The 22,500-nt window shown below is 43.5% G+C and overlaps 1 protein-coding gene across 1 annotated transcript in view; it reads right to left on the bottom strand.

Annotated features, from left to right (window-relative positions):
• LOC310787902 (carbonic anhydrase-related protein 10-like) overlaps nt 1-22,500 on the bottom strand; it is a gene marked incomplete at both ends in the record, with an annotated part of 140,747 nt that overhangs the window by 24,527 nt on the left and 93,720 nt on the right. The gene's annotated exons all lie outside the window — the stretch shown is intronic.

Genomic DNA, 22,500 nt, shown 5'->3' with positions numbered 1-22,500 from the left:
ACATAGTTACATTTGTAGCATGGTATCTCAGTGTTCAGTAGAGTTACATTACATAGTTACATTTGTAGCATGGTATCTCAGTGTTCAGTAGAGTTACATTACATAGTTACATTTGTAGCGTGGTATCTCAGTGTTCAGTAGAGTTACATTACATCGTTACATTTGTAGCGTGGTATCTCAGTGTTCAGTAGAGTTACATCATAGTTACATTTGTAGCGTGGTATATCAGTGTTCAGTAGAGTTACATCATAGTTACATTTGTAGCATGGTGTATCAGTGTTCAGTAGAGTTACATCATAGCTACATTTGTAGCGTGGTATCTCAGTGTTCAGTAGAGTAACATCATAGTTACATTTGTAGCGTGGTATCTCAGTGTTCAGTAGAGTTACATTACATAGTTACATTTGTAGCATGGTATCTCAGTGTTCAGTAGAGTTACATCATAGTTACATTTGTAGCATGGTATATCAGTGTTCAGTAGTTACATTACATAGTTACATTTGTAGCATGGTATCTCAGTGTTCAGTAGTTACATTACATAGTTACATTTGTAGCATGGTATCTCAGTGTTCAGTAGAGTTACATTACATAGTTACATTTGTAGCGTGGTATCTCAGTGTTCAGTAGAGTTACATTACATAGTTACATTTGTAGCATGGTATCTCAGTGTTCAGTAGTTACATTACATAGTTACATTTGTAGCGTGGTATATCAGTGTTCAGTAGAGTTACATTACATTGTTACATTTGTAGCGTGGTATATCAGTGTTCAGTAGAGTTACATTACATAGTTACATTTGTAGCATGGTATCTCAGTGTTCAGTAGAGTTACATTACATAGTTACATTTGTAGCGTGGTATCTCAGTGTTCAGTAGAGTTACATTACATTGTTACATTTGTAGCGTGGTATCTCAGTGTTCAGTAGAGTTACATTACATAGTTACATTTGTAGCGTGGTATATCAGTGTTCAGTAGAGTTACATTACATAGTTACATTTGTAGCATGGTATCTCAGTGTTCAGTAGAGTTACATTACATAGTTACATTTGTAGCGTGGTATCTCAGTGTTCAGTAGAGTTACATTACATAGTTACATTTGTAGCATGGTATATCAGTGTTCAGTAGAGTTACATTACATAGTTACATTTGTAGCGTGGTATCTCAGTGTTCAGTAGAGTTACATTACATAGTTACATTTGTAGCGTGGTATATCAGTGTTCAGTAGAGTTACATTACATAGTTACATTTGTAGCGTGGTATCTCAGTGTTCAGTAGAGTTACATTACATAGTTACATTTGTAGCGTGGTATATCAGTGTTCAGTAGAGTTACATTACATAGTTATATTTGTAGCGTGGTATATCAGTGTTCAGTAGTTACATTACATAGTTACATTTGTAGCATGGTATCTCAGTGTTCAGTAGAGTTACATTACATAGTTACATTTGTAGCGTGGTATCTCAGTGTTCAGTAGAGTTACATTACATAGTTAGATTTGTAGCGTGGTATCTCAGTGTTCAGTAGAGTTACATTACATAGTTACATTTGTAGCGTGGTATCTCAGTGTTCAGTAGAGTTACATTACATAGTTAGATTTGTAGCGTGGTATCTCAGTGTTCAGTAGAGTTACATTACATAGTTACATTTGTAGCGTGGTATCTCAGTGTTCAGTAGAGTTACATTACATAGTTACATTTGTAGCGTGGTATATCAGTGTTCAGTAGAGTTACATTACATAGTTATATTTGTAGCGTGGTATATCAGTGTTCAGTAGTTACATTACATAGTTACATTTGTAGCATGGTATCTCAGTGTTCAGTAGAGTTACATTACATAGTTAGATTTGTAGCGTGGTATCTCAGTGTTCAGTAGAGTTGTGTACACATCCACCCTGGTTTAGGCCAGGTGCTGGATAACAGCATGTAGAGATAGAAGAGTGGAGTCTCACTGTCCTATTTATTGAACCAGACAACGTTGGTGTGACTAATGAGTGCAGAGAGGAAGTGGCCGGCAGAATGTGCTGTAATGTGGCTTCCTGCACTGTTTCTTCAGGATTTGGATGTCTGCTTGCAGGGAAGGTCAGCATCATGGGTCTGGGACCTTCAGCACTCCCTGGATCGGAGTGTGAAGCGGCTGGGATGACGAGTAGCACCTCTAAATCGGAGGCCATGGTTCTCAGCAGGAAACCATTGGATTGTCCACTCCAGGAATGAGTCCTGATGCCAAGTGAAGGAGTTCTCAGTCTACTGATCTGACTGGATCCTGACTCCCGTATGAGCTCATAAAGACTACAGCACAGCACTCCTCAATGGATTTGTTTGTCATTGACACTTTGCCCGCTGAAGAAGGCCGTCTGGCCTGAAACGTGCGGGAAATGAATCGACATCAAGCAGTGTATGTAGTGTGTATGTAGCATACCCTGTATGTTTATTTTGTACGTCTCTGCACCGGTGTCACCGAGACAAATCCCTGTGCGTTTATTGTCTTTGACCAATAAAGTTATTCTGCTTTTTAATTCTGGTTCATGTGGATTAAAAGGGATTTGTGTTGCTGCCGTGTCCCCAATGTCACATGGTGTCAGTTCCCTCGCAGCGCCCCCGGCAACGCATCAAGCATTCATACTCCTGAGCCATATTCATCATGCAGATGATATGACATGTGTTTATTCCTTCCTGCTATTTGTACATAATAAACGAGGAGAAAAGCACTCAGGCTCAGTGTTAATTGTGGCGGTGGCACTCCCGGGTTAATGAAACCATTATTCAGCAGCCTGGAATCAATTCACAGACTAATCCTCAAAAAAAAAGATGAGCGCACAATGAGTTATTTAAAATAGGCTGAGGATTTATCACATCTAAAAATGACTGAGTGATTTTCGCTCTTTTGGAGCACAGAGGCTAAGCAAAGTATTATTATTATTATTATTATTAATACTTCTACTACGGAAACAGTATGGAGGCCAAATACAGTAATGCATTCTCAGAACGCGTTTTTATTTTAATTAATTTTTTATCAGTACCACACAGAAATCAGAAGCGAAACATCAGAGGCTGTCTCCAATAGGCTAACGAATAATTGATTGCAAATTCAAATAAGGGTATCATTCAACGATGGAGAAATACATTCTCATACATAATAATTGCATTGTTTCCACCACAGAGATTGTAATGTTTTGAAAATGATTTGGCGGCCCACTTGCAATACCTTTGTGTCCCACAGGTTGGGAGTGGCTGCTGTAGGTCAGAGATACTCAACTTGCTTTGCCCGGGGGACACTTTCGTGAAATGATAGAAGGCCAGGGGCCAGTTAATAAACAATCAATACACATTTTTCTGTAGCGGATTGTAGGTTTTTGGGGTGTCAGCCGGAGTTTAGTCTGACAATGTTGTGCACACCGGATAGTTAGTTAGGTTAAATACATACATAAGTGCCTGGGTAGCGAGCAGACGGCGGTATTTGACAATTTAGCACCTAAATCATAGATTATTGAAAGATATTCCATATTCCAGACTGAAATGCTATAACAGAAGTGGAGTATTGGCCAGAATGACATGAACATTTGGACACTTAGGCCATGTTCACATTACAGGCAAATCCGATTTGCTGATGAAGTCATTAATCATCATTATCTTGATTGGTTTCCCAAATCTGATTTGGGAGTGTGTCCACACTGCCACACAAGTGGGACAAGTGACACAAATCAGCCTTGGAGCATCCAGACTCATAAAACCAATCTGGATAAAGTCATTAATAGGTCACTAAAGTTCACAAATCAGATTTGGCCTCCTAGTCTGAACATGGCCTTATTCAGCGGGTATCTTGCATGTTGCGTTCAGGTGCACTTTAAAAAAAAAAAAAAAAAAAAAAAAAAAACATTGCAATTCCATCGCGGGCCACACAGGGGGTGCCCGCGGGCCGCATGTGGCCCACGGGCCGCCAGTTGAGTATCCCTGCTGTAGGTGATATGCTGAGAAAGCAGACAAAGTGAGGTATGAAAAGGCTCCAAAACTTGATTAAAAAAAGAACAGTGAAGAAAGGCAGCTGTACAGGGAATGTTGCTTAAGACAGGAAACAAGTTCATTGTGTTGTCAGAATAAAGTAACTGTCTTCTTCTCTTTTCTTTTTTGACACATTGGCATGTGAAGATTAGTAAGTGCTTTGCACCAGGCTTGATGTTCCACAGGAAGAACAGCTCTGCTTACAGCTGAGTGGAGCAGCAACTGACATCTTCACACATTTTAAAGTCTCACTTTAAACACACCGCCTTCAGGTGGCACAGTCAACGTGCAGCAGGTGGGTTTTTGGCGGTAGTGTGCTTTCTGAGCTGAGCTGAACTGAACTGAGCTGGCTCCGCCCCATAGAGGAAGACAAATCAAAAGCACGCTGAGTACAAACAGGTTAGGGCCGTTTGATGTGCGGCCTTGGAAGACCCTACTGGCAAGAGGCAGAACTGCAAAGCCTTCATCTAGCTTCTGGCAGGCGAGTGATAGCATCAACATGTGTGGGGAGGGGGAGAAGGAGATAGACAGGAGGAGGAAAGTGAGAGACTGAGGGATGGGAGGGCAGATAGAGAGAGAGAGACAGAGAGAGAAATATGATAATAATAATAATTATTATTATTATTATTATTAATAATAATAATAATAATAATAATAATAATAATAATAATAATAATAATAATGATAATAATAATAATAATGATAATGCACTTTTCAACACAGGTAACAAAGTGTTTCAAAACAGTCATAAAACAGAGAAAAATAGAGCATAAACAATCCATTTAAAAAGAGACAGAGAGACAGGCAGACGCAAAGATGAGATGAGGAATAGAAGACAAGAGAGCGAAGCAGCTGGGGAAGCTGTGAGCTGTGATGGCCGAGTGGTTAAGGCGTTGGACTCGAAATCCAGTGGGGTTTCCCCGCGCAGGTTCAAATCCTGCTCACAGCGACATGTCAGGAAACGCATTAGCGAGTGTACATCTTGCTGCTGTTCATAAATGATGCAACAGGAACAGGCACATGGCTTTTAGCTTAGCATGAGCATCAGCTGTTTATTCCTGAGCTGCAACAGCGATCTAAATATCCACTATTAAATATTTAGATTTAAGCTGTTTCCAAGAGCTATTCCATTCATATTCATGTTTACATGCCATGGAGAAAAGTGCCATTAACAGGACACAGGAGAATCACTGGAGACATGGACAGAGACATGGACAGTTTGAGGCTTTAAACGTCACTATCTCCATTTTAAACCCTGAGCATGCTGACAGTTTCAGCCTCACCACAAGTTACAAACCTCTGGAAGGTGGAGAGAGTGCTGGCAACTAGTCCCATCTCAGCTCGTATCACAAAAAGCAGCAAATTCCCCAATAGAGAGTCCTATAGCTGGATTATCCTGCTTACAGTCTAAATGACCGTCAATAATGAGACTAAAATCTGAATTCTACACGTCTTGTGATTCCATGTGTTTCCATGACAGCTTCTTGTTCAGACTGTAAACGTAGTCATTCTAACTCTGGTTAAGATCACGTGAACTCACATTGTGTCTGGCAAAACAATTAATGCATGGGTGGCTTCTCCCGAGCAACGAGCGGTAACGTTAATGTTAGTAGAGTAAACTCAGCCATAAGTACAGATATTGCCGAAATAGACTCAATGACAACAAAACAAGAACAAGAGCCATTTGATTGAATTTGGGAGATTAACAGGATAAATTAACAATCAGGAGCACAGCAGGAGAATGGGTTAAAGAGACTCGGGAGTGTTGGGAGGTATGGGGTGGCTTCATACCAGGCTAGTAAAGATTATCAACGAAATGCAAACCTAAAATGTTAGAGAGAAAGCAAAACTTCACTCTTCATCAGACAGTATGATGTGCTTAGTTAATTTGTTCCGAGGAAGGTATGAGGAGACGGTAGCAGATGCCATCTGACAGAGTGAGTGAATGTGTGAAAGACAGAAGCAGACTATCAGAGACTCAGGCAGGAGAAGACAGATGACAGAGTGAGTGAATGTGTGAAAGACAGAAGCAGACTATCAGAGACTCAGGCAGGAGAAGACAGATGACAGAGTGAGTGAATGTGTGAAAGACAGAAGCAGACTATCAGAGACTCAGGCAGGAGAAGACAGATGACAGAGTGAGTGAATGTGTGAAAGACAGAAGCAGACTATCAGAGACTCAGGCAGGAGAAGACAGATGACAGAGTGAGTGAATGTGTGAAAGACATGAAGCAGACTATCAGAGACTCAGGCAGGAGAAGACAGATGACAGAGTGAGTGAATGTGTGAAAGACAGAAGCAGACTATCAGAGACTCAGGCAGGAGAAGACAGATGACAGAGAGTCACGGCTGACACACACTTCCCAGCCCACTCATTAGTCAGAAGAGGAACAACACGATTTGCTCGGTTCAACTTGACAGATTTTGGTTTTCTCTGTTCGTTGAAATCACAATTAGTCAAGATGTATGATGTGGAGCAATCAGTTGGACATGAATGAATGAATGAATGATTGCTTTATTGCAGACTCATGGTCCATAGAAAAACATACATACATAAATACATAGATACACACAAATAACATAAAAAATATACATTTCACTTTAAAAAACAACTGGAAACAAATAAGGAAACATTAAAATAAATTCATATGCAGGCTTTTAAGCCAATGTGCCCTGAGACTGGACGTATATCGAGTGCAGCTCTTCCCTGGGTTAGTGAGAGCCACAATGATGCTGTTAACACATTCACTGCCAACAGTTTTTTTTTACTGTAGGTAGCTTCTGCCAAGGTTTTTTTTTGAGGATTCTGGCTCATCTTTCAAGAGCCGAGGATTCTTTTCTGTTAGGATTTTGTGAACACAAAATATCTCAAAAGAACTACCGTAAATTCCGGACTATAAGCCGCACCTTTTTTCCCGTTTTTTGGGCTTTTTTGGCCCCTGCGGCTTATATAACGGTGCGGCTTATCTATGGATTTTTTCAAAAAAAAAAAAAAAAAAAAAATCTCTCTTTTTTAGCACTCTTTCTAACTATAAATCCTATATAACTATAATAAGTTTTAATTTCCTCTCTTGCCCTCTTTTCACCACACTGTATGACACTGTATGACACTGTGTGCACTGTAAAAAACAACACAGGTGGTGTTGTGTTATGTTGTTTTGTTGAAATGTTAATAAATGGGAGCTTCCTCAAACAGCCATGACAATCCCCTCTGTGCATGAACCCTTACATATGGTAATTAAACATTAAAACACAAAAAAAAAAAAAAAAAAAAAAAAACATTAAAACACCCGCGGCTTATAGTCCGGTGCGGCTTATATAAGAAAAAAATAGTCAACTTTGCAGGTGCGGCTTATACACCGGTGCGGCTTATAGTCCGGAATTTACGGTAATAGAATGTGTGCTTTCTCTGTCTAAAAGAGTTAGTTTGTAGAGTTAGTAGTTATGTAGGCATTAGCAGTTGAATACAGCATGGTTTCAGCATCTGAAAATGAAAGGTGAGAAAAATGCCTTTTTGTGAAATTCGATAGAACAGTCACTTTAACCATTTATTTTTGGCATCAAAGACATCCAGACATCTAAACAATTTGTTCTGAACAGTATTTTCCTCCATAACAGCACCCGCACCCCCCTCTCCTTCAAACTCCTCCCTCCGTGGGCGTTCTCCTCCTCCCTCCTTGGCTCTGCAGCGGGTGTGTCACAAGCTCGTTTCTGCTGCCTGTCTGCTGCCTGGCGGCCCCTCGTCGGGCGAGCCTGGATGGGGCTCGCTCGTTTCTTGGGGTTTCGGTTGAGAGCTTTGATGAAGCTTTTGCGATTCTGGGCTTTATGCTGCGTGTTTCAAAGTGTGTTCCACCCAGTCTATTTTTGGAACCCCCCACCGTTGTGCGCCACCGTTGTGCGCCAGCGCGAAAGCGTTTTCGCCAAACCATTCTACAGTATGAGAATGGTTTCCTCACGCTTTTCCCTGCAGTTTTGGCTCGCTTTCTCTAGTCTGGAGAGCACTGTCGCCACTTAGTGGGTCAGTGGAATGGGTTGTACACGTTCGGTGGCTCCCATATTTTTATAGGAGACGTAAAAGGGTTTGATCCACGTCCCACCGTCAATTTTTTTTTTTTTTTTTTTGACGAGTTGACTCGTCATTGGCAGTCAACCGTTGGTTTCTGCTTGACGAGTTGACTCGTCAACGGCAGTGAACGTGTTAATAATAATACATTTGTACATGAGATTCCTCAGTACTGCCTGAAATGTGTTAACTCGTGCAGTAACAAACATCTCACTCGCACTGCACCATCGAGGTCTCTTGAGAATCATCCTCATAGCATCATTATATGCCACTTGTAGTTTCTGCAGGCTTGCTTTTCTGTAACTTGAGCACAAGTGGGCAGTGTAAAGCGGAGTACAATAGGCTCTGAACAAAGTCACCTTTACATTATACGAACACATACTGAACTTACGTGGCAGGGTGTTTGCTTGTGCATACATTTGGCGGCACTGTCTATAAATATCATCATCATCAGTCATGTGTTCAGTGATAATATGTCCAAGATACTTTACCTTGCTGTTTACACAGAGATCATTATTGGACAACTTAAAATCAGGAAATATCTGATGCTTGTCCTCTTTGGTTCTACTGATTAATATGACACTCTTGCTGGCATTGATTGATTATTAGACAATTTGAAGGTGTTGCTTATCACTGTTACGCTGACGATGTTCAGCTGCACATTTCTTTCGAGCCAGATAAAATGGACAATCTATCTGTCCTGTTCAACTGTCTGTCAGCCATTAAGGACTGGATGGCCAATAACTTTCTCCAGTTGAACCCTGACAAGACCGAGGTCCTTATTGTTGCCCCGGACAGTATTGTTCCTAAGGTTGCGCAATGTATGGGGTCTCTTTCATCTTCAGTGCGAACCAATCTCAGGAACCTTGAAGTTGTTTTTGACCAAAACATGTGCTTAGACAAACATATCAAGAACGTGAGCCGGACTTCATTTTTTCATCTTAGAAATATTTCTAAACTCCGTTCTATTGTCTCTCAAGCTGAGCTAGAAATGATTATACATGCCTTTGTATCTTCTCGTTTGGACTACTGCAATGCTCTTTTACATGCCTTAGCAAAGCATCTTTGGACCGACTACAAGTGGTCCAAAATGCTGCTGCGAGGCTGTTGACCAAGTCCACTAAGAGATGCCATATTACCCCCATTTTAGCTCACTTACACTGGCTGCCCATCAAATTTAGGATCCAGTTTAAAGTTCTTATTTTCACTTTTAGAGCCCTGCATGGCCAAGCACCTGCCTACATCTGTGATCTGTTACATGCCTACTCCACCAGCAGGCCACTTAGGTCTTCGGACCAGGGCCTTCTAGCTGTTCCTCGCTCGAGGCTTAAAACTAAAGGTGACAGATCTTTTCAATCTGTTGCCCCCAATCTGTGGAACGCCCTTCCATTAGCTTTAAGATGTGCTGCCTCCATCGACATTTTTAAAAAACAGCTAAAAACGCATCTTTTCAGTTTGGCTTTTACTTAGCCTCTTGTTTTTCAATGTTTATTACTTGTGTTGCATGTGATTCATTCATTTCTGTATGATTCACTGTTGTTTGATAAATTGCTGATTCATTGTTTTAACTGTATTTGATGATGTGAACTGTGAAGCACTTTGTGACCTTGTTCTGTGAAAGGTGCTATATAAATAAATTTTACTTACTTACTTACTTACTTACTTACATTGTATGCATATTGCAAGGAGCTGCTGAAGACCAGCGCTACTCGGGCTGAGGACTGCCAAGTCATCTGCGTACATCAGATGGTTCACCAATGTATCGCCAATCATGCACCCAGTCTTACAGGCGTTCAGTCTCTTGGACAGGTCGTCAACATAAAGATTGAACAGAACAGGGGACAAAATCCCTCCCTGCCTGACCCCATTGCTTACCCTAAATGGGCCAGATACACTATCTGCCCATTTCACCTGCATAGTTTGTTTGGCATACCAGTACACTAGAATCCTTACCAAGTATCCAGGCACACCTCTTTCTCTCAACTTTGTAAATAGTTTACAGTGGTTAACCCGATCAAAGGCTTTGGAAGCATCAATAAAACATATAAACACAGATGAGTTCAGGCCTTTGTATTTGTTCACAATCTCCTTCAGTGCATAAACACACAGGTCAGTGCCATGTTTGGCTTTAAAACCAAACTGGTTATCTGTGGAGTGGATACACTCATTGATTTTATCCAAGATAATTCATTCAAGGACTTTAGATAGGATGCTAGCAAGAGCTATAGGCCTGTAGTTATCTAGGCTACTTATTTTCCCACTTTTGTCCTTGACAACAGGTACTAATAAGACAGAAAGCATTGAGTCAGGCAACAGGCCATGGACCATAAACCCAGTGAAGCATAAAGAGAGAGCCTGTCATGAGCCTGTTTCAGGAATAGGATCCCCTCCTCCACACAGCTGCGCTGAGAAGGAGATGTGGAGTCAGTCATCTAGTGAAGTCTTCTCTTGGGACACTGGTGAACAATGTACACAAAGCAAGGCCAGTCATGGGGAACATGGGGGCGTTCTATTGGCTCAGGAGGTAGAGCAGGTCGTCCACCCTGTGTGGTAGCTTGCTGCCATCGGTGTATGAATGGGTGAATGTAGGCATTGCAAAGCGCTACATAAATGCAGTCCATTTCCCACAAAAGAGACCTTCTTCATGCCAAAACACGTTGGTGCTGATATCCATATCCCTCATGGCTTCTTCATGTTTTAGAGCAGAGCACCGAGACAAAATAGCTCCAGGAGGAACATTTATCTTGTATCTAGTCTCCATCTTTGCACAGCATCATGGCTGGGCTGTTTCTGTATTGATGCTCCCTTCTCTCTCTCTCTCTGTTCTGTTCTGACATGGTGGCTATCATCGCTCATGTTAACAGCTCTTCTTCTGCTGTTTATTCCAAACAAACCAGAGACATGTAAAACAAATCACTTCCTGTGCTGTAGAACGTGCTACCAGACACCAAGTATTTAGTGATTCTCAACCTTTTTCATATCTAGGACCCTAATATACTCCACGTTATTATGGTGATTATGGTGCGATCAAGCGCAGCGAGTGTTTTAGCGTCTAAGAGCGCAGCTAAGAGGTGCTTTTCAAAGCTCTTAGCCAAAAGTAATTGCGCGCTGCTGACTATAGGATAATGCCATCTATCTCCACATTTTAGCACTGAAACGCCTGCTTTGGCATGTGGCAGTCTATGCCCAGTATAATTGACCTATCGCTAAGCCACGCCCCGAATACAGACGAGCCAATCACAGCGCGTGCAGCTCTACAACACACTTAGACATTCTCAGCTTAGAGTTCCATAGAGAAGCACGAGAAAATGCGCGTTTGCTCTGGTTTTATGGGGTTTTATACATTTATAAGTTGAACAAATGGTCAAACGATGTGCATGAGGGTAAATGCAACATTACCAGGTATCCTGGGAGGCCAGGCAATTGATAATATTAAACTAGTAAACATAGATCCACTCACATCCACAATGCTACTGTTTTGGAGTTCGTGGAATCGTGGTGACAGCGAGATGACGAGTCTTCTCCCTCATTTGGCTTCCATGATCCAAAAGTATAAAATCATCTTGTTATTCAGAAAGTCAGCAAAATAAAATGCTGAATTATGCGAGTTTCCAGTCATTATGTTATGCACATAGTGGAGTTGGTGAAGAGGTAGAGAGGGGAGGCTGGCCAGCGAGACTAGTGAAGAGGAGGAATTAATCTCGTTCTCCAAATAAATGTGGATAAATAAAAGAGGTAGTCTAAAGAGAAAAGATCCAGGAGATAAACATGATGTTAAAAGCTGTAAGCTATGATGCCTCTGCTGATCTGCTACACCACCACCCATGCGTGCGTGCCGTTGTCTCGCTATGAAAAACATCTCTACACTATTTAACGTTTCTTGATTATACAGAGGTACATGAAATAGATTACCAGGCGCCACTCTTCAATTCGCTGCTCTCTTCCTCGTTAAAACGTTTGACTAAAGATTCGCTAAAGCCGTTTCCAGGCATGCACGTATCGCATTTTATCGATAGCTTTAAATGTTGTACATCGCCCTCCATGGCATAGTGAAGTACTCTCTGATGGCTTCTAGACGATATCAGGCCTCAAAAAGTTGTGAAGAGCGTCTTGGGATATAACTTTGACAGTGACGGCTGCCATTTACTCAAGTCAGCGTGCCCTGTGTTTGTCCAAGTGAGCACGGGGGGTGGGGCTTAGCGATAGGTCAATTATAACAGGCATGTGCTTGTGCCCGCCCCCAATTTGCATTGCACACAGCATTAAACGAGCGCAAACGCTAAATTACCGCTTTTGCGAAGATAGGGCCCCATATCTCCACGCTGGCCTGGGAACGCCTCGGGATCCCAGTCAGATCTGACTCATGTGGCCAGGAAAGGGAAGTTTGGGGTCCCCTGCTGGACCTGCTACCTCCACGACCCGATCCCGGATAAGCAGCTGAATATGGATATTAGGAAACTGTTTAGGTGGTTTCAGACAGACAGAGCAGGCCAGAGATACACAGAGCACCAAGTGCACACACACACACACACACACACACACACACGCGCGCGCGCGCGCGCACACACACACACACACACACACACACACACACACACACACACACACACACACACACACACACACACACACACACTGACACACACAGACACACACACACACACACACACACACACACACACACACACACACACACACACACACACACACACACAGCCCAGAGATACAGAGAGAAATAGTTTTCGGGGAGCTTTAGCTCCTCAGTGTAACTGGAAGGGAAATTAAATAGCAATATTTAAAAGAGGGGGAAGCGCTGTGTCCCAGCTGAGCCAGGCTCTAATAGGCCACTGCATAATGCATGTGACCCAGTGAGGGCCAAGGCTTTTTAATTGAAGTCTTGTGCTCTGTGCGTATCTATTAGAGACAAGCTCTCTGGCTGTCCCTCTGTTGACACTCTGGGCCTCATTATCATAACAGAGGACGGCCGAGGAGACGCGTGGCTGTGCTTTTCTGGAGACCAGTGACCACACGCTGTCCCCCGCAGGGATCCAGACCACACGCTGTCCCCCACAGGGATCCAGACCACACGCTGTCCCCTGCAGGGATCCAGCGACTCACCCGTGATAAAGAGGTGCAGCACTGCAGGGCGGGGAACTCTTACGGAGCTCATTCATATTCCAAAAAGAAAGTACTTAAAGCAGCAGCCAGCTACGAGGAACTTTTAACTGGTTTATGAAAAAGTCTAAATTGAAAACTGATGATACCGACTGGTCTAGCTCCCTCAGCAAATGAGACCATCGGCGAGGAGATCGGCAATTTCTATCCACCTTATTTCTAGCGGCCATGATGCCTCTGATGCCATGATGCCTCTGCGTTTTTCTTCTGGTGTAATCCTCCCAGCCTTGTTGCTGACAGCTTGACACCCGTTAATAAATATCCCTTTAACTCATTGAGTGCCAATGACGACAATCGTCGTCAATTCGAATACTAACGTAGAGTGCCAATGACGACGATTGTCGTCAATTGCGTTTTTTGACGGTGGGACGTGGATCAAAGCCAGATCCATCTCCTGTGAAAGTATGGTGGATGTTGAATGTGTATAACCTATTTTACCGACCCATTAAGTGGCGACAGTGCTCTCCAGATTAGAGAAAGTTGAGTAAAAAACAGAGAAGAAGTCGTTATGGAAACGGAAACGGCATCGGTATGCATCGATATGCATGAAGCATAACGTTAGCTGTGCCTGTGAACAGCAGTCAATCTGCTGCCACAATTGAGCCCCTCCGTCTCCGCTGCGATAGCCCCTCCATATGATTTAGTTGCCGACACCAGCGTCTTTCTGAAAAGTTACATTATTCTCAGCTGGGAGCCGGCGACACGCTGTGAAAAAGCGGGATGCAGCGCACTTTTCAGTGCAGAGCAAACGCAGAGCAAATGCAGCAGAGCCACCAGAGACACTCCCACGGAGGAGGAGGAGGGGGGTGGGGCACACAGGGCAGCACCATTGACAGTAAACACAGACCCAGACAGCAGGCTCGATGGACAGAGACAGGCAAACAAGCTAGAATATCTGATGCACACCAGCAGTAAATCAAGACCAGCAAGAAGGTGTAGGGTCTGCGCACGCAGGGGCCTGCGCTGCTGGTTGCAGCTAAAAAATATTATTTGGCCAAACAAAATTCCTTTGTTTTCACTGTTTTATTGAAGGAAATTATTTTTGAGGTGTCATTACATCAGAAAATATTAGCTTCAGAGTCAGTGATGTGCTTGAAATGCTTCATTTCACAAAAGGCTAATTATCTCAGCTTCTAAATTGAAATGTGTGTTTTTGCTGAAATCCACCTATCTTCTCCGGCTGATAACTAAAGAACGGAAAATGATATCAATAAACTTTTTTTTGCTGATGATACAATAGAGTCTCCTCGTTCTTTGTGCGTGTTCAGTGTTTACATAGTAATATCACACAATATTCTGTGGGCCTCGAGAAATCACTGAAAACGCTCTGAAACTCTGGCACTGGGAGCGTCCGTTCTCCAAAAGTGGCTGGCACTCAATGAGTTAAGAGCGCAGTGCACAGCCTACTGTGGCTAATGTTAGCGGCTAGCTAGCTATGTTACATGGCAGTAAAACGCCACTAAATGACCAAATTGATTTAACTTTTAACCATTTCGAGTAACACTGTTTCCATACGGACTCCCAGCGTTGGTTAGTTGTTTATAACGTGACTATATTTATAACATTTATAACGTACTCCAGTTTCCAGTTTATAATTCGGCTCAGCAGCCAAAGAGTATAACAAAGGAAATGGCAAGCTGCAACAATAAGTCACGTTAAACCGGAACTTGTACCCACAATTATTTGTACAGTGGGGCATTCAAAAATAAGGTGGATATTGATTTTCTAAATGCCTGTGCTGGCTGGGCACAGTGATACTTCCTGTGTTCACTGTGTGCTGGTCAGACACAGTGATACTTCCTGTGTGCTGGTCAGACACAGTGATACTTCCTGTGTGCTGGTCAGGTACAGTGATACTTCCTGTGTGCTGGTCAGGTACAGTGATACTTCCTGTGTGCTGGTCAGGTACAGTGATACTTCCTGTGTGCAGGTCAGACACAGTGATAGTTCCTGTGTGCAGGTCAGACACAGTAATACTTCCTGTGTGCAGGTCAGACACAGTGATACTTCCTGTGTGCTGGTCAGACACAGTGATACTTCCTGTGTGCTGGTCAGGTACAGTGATACTTCCTGTGTGCAGGTCAGACACAGTGATAGTTCCTGTGTGCAGGTCAGACACAGTAATACTTCCTGTGTGCAGGTCAGACACAGTGATAGTTCCTGTGTGCAGGTCAGACACAGTGATACTTCCTGTGTGAAGGTCAGACACAGTGATACTTCCTGTGTGAAGGTCAGACACAGTAATACTTCCTGTGTGCAGGTCAGACACAGTGATAGTTCCTGTGTGCAGGTCAGACACAGTGCTACTTCCTGTGTGCAGGTCAGACACAGTGATACTTCCTGTGTGCAGGTCAGACACAGTGATACTTCCTGTGTGAAGGTCAGACACAGTGATACTTCCTGTGTGCAGGTCAGACACAGTGATACTTCCTGTGTGCAGGTCAGACACAGTGATACTTCCTGTGTGCTGGTCAGACACAGTGATACTTCCTGTGTGCAGGTCAGACACAGTGATACTTCCTGTATGCAGGTCAGACACAGTGATACTTCCTGTGTGCAGGTCAGACACAGTGATACTTCCTGTGTGCTGGTCAGACACAGTGATACTTCCTGTGTGCTGGTCAGACACAGTGATACTTCCTGTGTGCAGGTCAGACACAGTGATACTTCCTGTGTGCTGGTCAGACACAGTGATACTTCCTGTGTGCTGGTCAGACACAGTGATACTTCCTGTGTGCTGGTCAGACACAGTGATACTTCCTGTGTGCTGGTCAGACACAGTGATACTTCCTGTGTGCTGGTCAGACACAGTGATACTTCCTGTGTGCTGGTCAGACACAGTGATACTTCCTGTGTGCTGGTCAGACACAGTGATACTTCCTGTGTGCTGGTCAGACACAGTGATACTTCCTGTGTGCAGGTCAGACACAGTGATACTTCCTGTGTGCTGGTCAGACACAGTGATACTTCCTGTGTGCTGGTCAGACACAGTGATACTTCCTGTGTGCTGGTCAGACACAGTGATACTTCCTGTGTGCTGGTCAGACACAGTGATACTTCCTGTGTGCTGGTCAGACACAGTGATACTTCCTGTGTGCTGGTCAGACACAGTGATACTTCCTGTGTGCTGGTCAGACACAGTGATACTTCCTGTGTGCAGGTCAGACACAGTGTTACTTCCTGTGTGCTGGTCAGACACAGTGATACTTCCTGTGTGCTGGTCAGACACAGTGATACTTCCTGTGTGCTGGTCAGACACAGTGATACTTCCTGTGTGCTGGTCAGACACAGTGATACTTCCTGTGTGCTGGTCAGACACAGTGATACTTCCTGTGTGCAGGTCAGACACAGTGTTACTTCCTGTGTGCTGGTCAGACACAGTGATACTTCCTGTGTGCTGGTCAGACACAGTGATACTTCCTGTGTGCTGGTCAGACACAGTGATACTTCCTGTGTGCTGGTCAGACACAGTGATACTTCCTGTGTGCTGGTCAGACACAGTGATACTTCCTGTGTGCTGGTCAGACACAGTGATACTTCCTGTGTGCAGGTCAGACACAGTGATACTTCCTGTGTGCAGGTCAGACACAGTGATACTTCCTGTGTGCAGGTCAGACACAGTGATACTTCCTGTGTGCAGGTCAGACACAGTGCTACTTCCTGTGTGCAGGTCAGACACAGTGATACTTCCTGTGTGCAGGTCAGACACAGTGCTACTTCCTGTGTGCTGGTCAGACACAGTGATACTTCCTGTGTGCAGGTCAGACACAGTGCTACTTCCTGTGTGCTGGTCAGACACAGTGATACTTCCTGTGTGCAGGTCAGACACAGTGATACTTCCTGTGTGCAGGTCAGACACAGTGCTACTTCCTGTGTGCAGGTCAGACACAGTGATACTTCCTGTGTGCAGGTCAGACACAGTGCTACTTCCTGTGTGCTGGTCAGACACAGTGACGTCTGTGTGAAACTGATTGTATTTTTTTGCCGGTGAATGAAACAATAATGTTAACCTTATGCAGGAAATAAAACAGGAGAAGCCCTGCCTGGCGTGCCGCAGCTCGGCCGACCCCCTGCTGGTCACAGTGGGTGGAGACAAGAAGTGCAATCTTAGTTCCGGGAGAACAAATACCACTTTTGTCCACAGGGGCCACTACAATCAAAACAAAAGGAAAGTGCCTCGTAGCTTGTATTTTTCAGCAATTTTTACATGTCGTTTTTATGTTGTGACATGCCAAAACCCTGCCTCCCCAAATCACCAGTTATGGAACAAAATATGCTCCCTCCCGCTGCAGGTGGGCAGTAACCTCCTCACTAGCAATTTACATTACAGTTTGCTGCTGAATATTTAATTACATTGTTCGTTTATTATTGATAACTAAATGATATATTAGTTCGCTCACTCTTAGTCACTATTAACTATGTTGATGAGTGACTAAGGAGTTATTAATGAATCGAACAACAAAGTGAACTGACAACTTAATACAAATTTAATTTAAACTTTCAAATGTGTTTTATTCAGTAGCTAAATGGTAAATGGACTGCATTTATATAGTGCTTTTATCCAAAGCGCTTTACAATGTGCCTACATTCACCCATTCACACACCGAAGGCAGCCAGCTGCCACGCAGGGTGCTGGCACAGCCATCAGGAGCAATTCGGGGTTCAGTGTCTTGCCTAAGGACACTTCGACATGCGGACTGGAGGAGCCGGGGATCGAACCACCAACCTTCTGATTCGTGGACGACCCGCTCTACCTCCTGAGCCACAGCCGCCCCAGCTACTGTAATTATGATGCTAATCAATTATGTAGTGTGTAAATAAGTAACATGGGAACATACCAGTGGATATATTTAAGCAATATATCACGAGAGCAAGTGTGTTGTGGTGAATATATCCCCCTGATCAGTTGTTATCCCACGAGGCCGCAGGCCGAGTGGGATAACAACTGAGCAGGGGGATATATTCCACAACACACGCTGCTCGAGTGCTATATTGCTTTTATAAAAGGGTTCCAAGTATAATAATATAATAATAATAACACTATAAGTCCGACTGGCATGGTATTCTGAGAGTCAGTTGAAACACTACTGTAAGGCGGGACCTCTAGCAAGAAGATAGACCTGCGGGTGATTTGATTGGATCGTTCTGGAGACTGAAGTTGACATTGGCCAATCCTGGCGCTTGGCTGAGAGCTTTCTGGAAACCCAGGCAGCTCGAGCGCAGCGTTGCATTCTCAGGGCTTGCCCGACACCAACTAACGTTACGGGGTTAAATGCGGGGTTAAATGCGGAGTTAACAGCCTTTCTTTTGCAAAGAAGACATTAGCCCGCATCTATTCTTGTACAAAACATCATTTTCTGCGAAGTATTAGTAAAGTTATAAGCGAAGATCGATTCACAAGGATCTGACAGCTGTCTCCGCCATTTTTTTTTCTACGTTGTCATTTGAGGTAAGCCTTATTATTACTCTCTTAGTAAGAGAGTTGCCATGGCAACCAATAACCCATGGCCATGGGTTATTGAACTCGGTTACTGGAATTATACAATGGCTGTGAACCAATCAGATTGCTTGATTTGAGAGAGCCATTTTATAAATATATATATATTTTTTTATAATATATACTGTATATTGCCTGTTCTCTCATACTTTTGTCCCTGCTGACCACCGTACACTCTCTCTGACCAAGTGAAGTGAACTGAAGTTTTAATGTTGGCTTACATTGCTGACATCACGTCACATGAGGTCCAGGTAGTGACTGTGAAGTTCACCTTTTTCAAACTGTTAGATCTTGCTAATATTTGGAGCTGCTGAAGGGCAAAGTAAAATAAATAAATAAATAAGAAGTTGCCTTGTGCAGCTTGATTACAGTTTTCTTCAGGCATGTGTCTACAGATTGGATTTTCAATATACTGCTTTCCCCTCAGCTTTTCATGGTCTTCGGCCTGCAAATTGGGAACTACTGTTAACAAAAGATAAAATCGCTGTGAGGTTATTCAGGTTTGCTGAGGTTTGAGTGGTCAATAACTTATTCATATTCAAAATTAATCCTTCATCCTTAGTCAAATCCCCAATTAGAGAACACTGCCCATCTTATAGGCGGCTAATAAGATACTGTATGTTCTTTAGAGCATTTCACCACCTGACTGTATTCCCATTTGTGCTTTCTCATACCATCAGTAGAACTTTGTGAATTAATTGCATGTTGGGTATTCATGAACTGGTAAATCTTCAAACATGTTTGGTCTTTAGATCATATGGCCTCATAGAGGCCATTTGCACCTGGCACTAACATGCATTTTCTGTGATCAGATTGCAATTGGATAGTGCTTGACCACATTAGCCTGATTTCATTTACACCTACCGTTAACATGCGTTTTGGGTGACCAGATTGCAATCTGACTGCAGTGAGTGCAGACCTCTGCCAAGACACATAGACAGACAGCAGACAGACAACATGCACACAATAGACAGGCAGAGAGACAACAGGCAGACAGACACTAGACAGGCAGGCAGACAAACAGACAGACAGACAGACAGACAGACAGACACATAGACAGCCAGACAGACAGACAGACAGACAGGCAGACAGACAGACAGACATAGACAGACAGGAAGACAGACAGACACAGACAGACAGACAGACACGTAGACAGACACATAAGCCGTTTTCACACACAGATCGCGCAAAATTGCAGTTCAGAAGGCCCGCAAAACCGGCAGCCTCGCCACAGAAATTGTGTGCTTTCAGCCGGATTGAAAGGCGAGCGAGGTATTTTCACCCAGCTCTTCCTAGCCCAAATGAATATTTTCATAGGTTAGTGTAGCCTAGGCTACTGTATGATGAACGAATTCATTCAACAACCAAACATCGCCGTATGCCAGCCAACGAGCCAGCCAACAACATGCAGCTGCGGGTTGTTAAGGATCAAACTGATAAAACGACGTGCAGCTGCGGTCGGTAAGGATCAAACTGAAAAAACACGAAAGTGTTGTCCACATGCAGCATGGTAACAAGGCTTTCAATATTCATCTGATCGACTTTATGGATGCACCATCATGTAGCCTATTAGGTACAAGGCTAATTCTTATCTTTTGGTTCCAGTTTTGTGTAAATTACTCCCATTAAGTAGCCTAATTAGCGTCCGTACTCCGTTCTGAAAGACGACGCCCGCAAACAGCTGCAGTCTGCATAACGTTCGTCGGGGGAATATTATAGGCTATAAATGCACATGACTACTATAACGTTAGTAGTTTTTGTAAGGGAATGCACAAGTGGCTAGCTAGACAGATTGCAGTTCTGGAGCTGGTTTCCAGAGGGAATATCCTCAGACAGCTATAGTCCTCTGAAGCGTATTATTATATCCGTTAATTTGACCTACTAATGTCAACATCGTTTGAGCATAAAGCCTAACCTACTTACAGGCACGGAGCATTCCTCCTGGCGTCCCTGCAGTCATGATTGTAAAGGCTACTTTTTTTACTTTCACTCATGCACTTTCTTGCTGCATGAGGTGATTTTCCCCTGTAATTTTTTTATGAATGAGCTGACCATTCGCACTGTTCCGGCCTGCTGCTCCTACGCTTTCAAGTGAAAGCGGGTTACCTTGTAACCCGGTGCTGTGACTAGGTCGGCTGGCGGAACGAAAGGCCTTCAACAATTAGCCACCAACCCGCGTTCACAACTTTCACATCGGAGGCACGGATCCTATTTTCCGTGCATTTTGTGGCTTTCAAGGCCGGTGTGAAAGCGCCTATAGACAGACAGACAGACAGACCGACAGACAGACAGACACACAGACAGACACATAGACAGACAGACTTGACAGACAGACAGACAGACAGACATAGACAGACAGACAGGCAGACAGACAGACACAGACACATAGACAGACAGACAGACAGACACGTAGACAGAAACATAGACAGACAGACAGACAGACAGACACATAGACAGACAGACAGACACATAGACAGACAGACAGACAGACAGACTTGACAGACAGACAGGCAGACAGACACCGACACATAGACAGGCAGACAGACAGACACATAGACAGACAGGCAGACAGACAGACAGACAGACAGACAGACAGACAGACACATAGACAGACACAGACACATAGACAGACAGGCAAACAGACAGACAGACAGGCAGACAGACAGACAGACACATAGACAGACACAGACAGACAACAGACAGACAGACAGACTTGGCAGAGCAGAGGCATATAAAGTGGTGCTGCTGGTATAAGTGTGCTGAAGGCTGAGTGATGTAGGAATGAGAACAGACTGGCAGCTATATCTAATCATGTCAGTGGATAATTGAATCATTTTTCTCTCAGATTGTGGCTCAGAGGAACTTAGTGATGCTAGCTTTGTCTGCTTTAGCCGTTCTGTCAGTGTCAGCAGGCTGAAGGCCACTTCATCAAACCCAGACGCATGGCTACATATGAATACGTTTTCTCAGCTATGTAAATTATGTTAGGTGCTATTGAGTTGTGTTGCATGGTAGCTAACATGAGTGGTAGCTAACATAAACGTTACTTAACAAGGTTCATGTTAGCTTGCTAAGTTAGCATCGGCAAGTTCATTTTAGCTACAGAAAAATAAGTCAATTGTCTACCATCAAAAACAAGCATGTGGCTGATGTGTAGTGTTTTCAATGTGAGATAGACTAATGGGCGATGTAGCCTAATTTGCATGCACGCACACACACACGCAAACACACGCACACACACTCATGCAAACACACACACACACACACACACACACACACACACACACACACACACACACACACACACACACACACACACACACACACACAAACACACACACACACACACACACACTTTGAGTCAGTGGTCTTCATGAATAATACATTGGTATATGCCTGGCCCTAAACTGAACCCTCTCCACGACATGCAGGAGGGAAATAGCTCCTCCTATAGTCCTGTCTTATTTATTTATTTATACTGACTGAATGTTTATAATGATGTGCTGAAGCTGCTAAAGGACATGTGATGTGTATCTGTTTGTTTGTTTGTTTGTTTGTTTGTGAGTGTGTGTGTGTGTGTGTGTGTGTGTGTGTGTGTGTGTGTGTGTGTGTGAAGGAAGAGTAAGGCTGTCAGAATGATGAATCCCCTGTTTGAATGACCCTAAACTCCTCTCTACTTCCATCTCCTCTCCTCCTCCCTCATCTCCTCTCCTCCTCCCTCGTCTTCTCCTCTCCTCCCTCATCTCCTCTCCTCCCTCGTCTTCTTTC

The sequence above is a fragment of the Poromitra crassiceps genome (genome assembly GCF_964638095.1).
Source record: "Poromitra crassiceps genome assembly, chromosome: 13".
In the NCBI taxonomy this organism is placed as follows: Eukaryota; Metazoa; Chordata; class Actinopteri; order Beryciformes; family Melamphaidae; genus Poromitra; species Poromitra crassiceps.
Note: the sequence above shows the minus strand (reverse complement) of the source record. Positions and strands in the feature narration are given on the sequence as shown.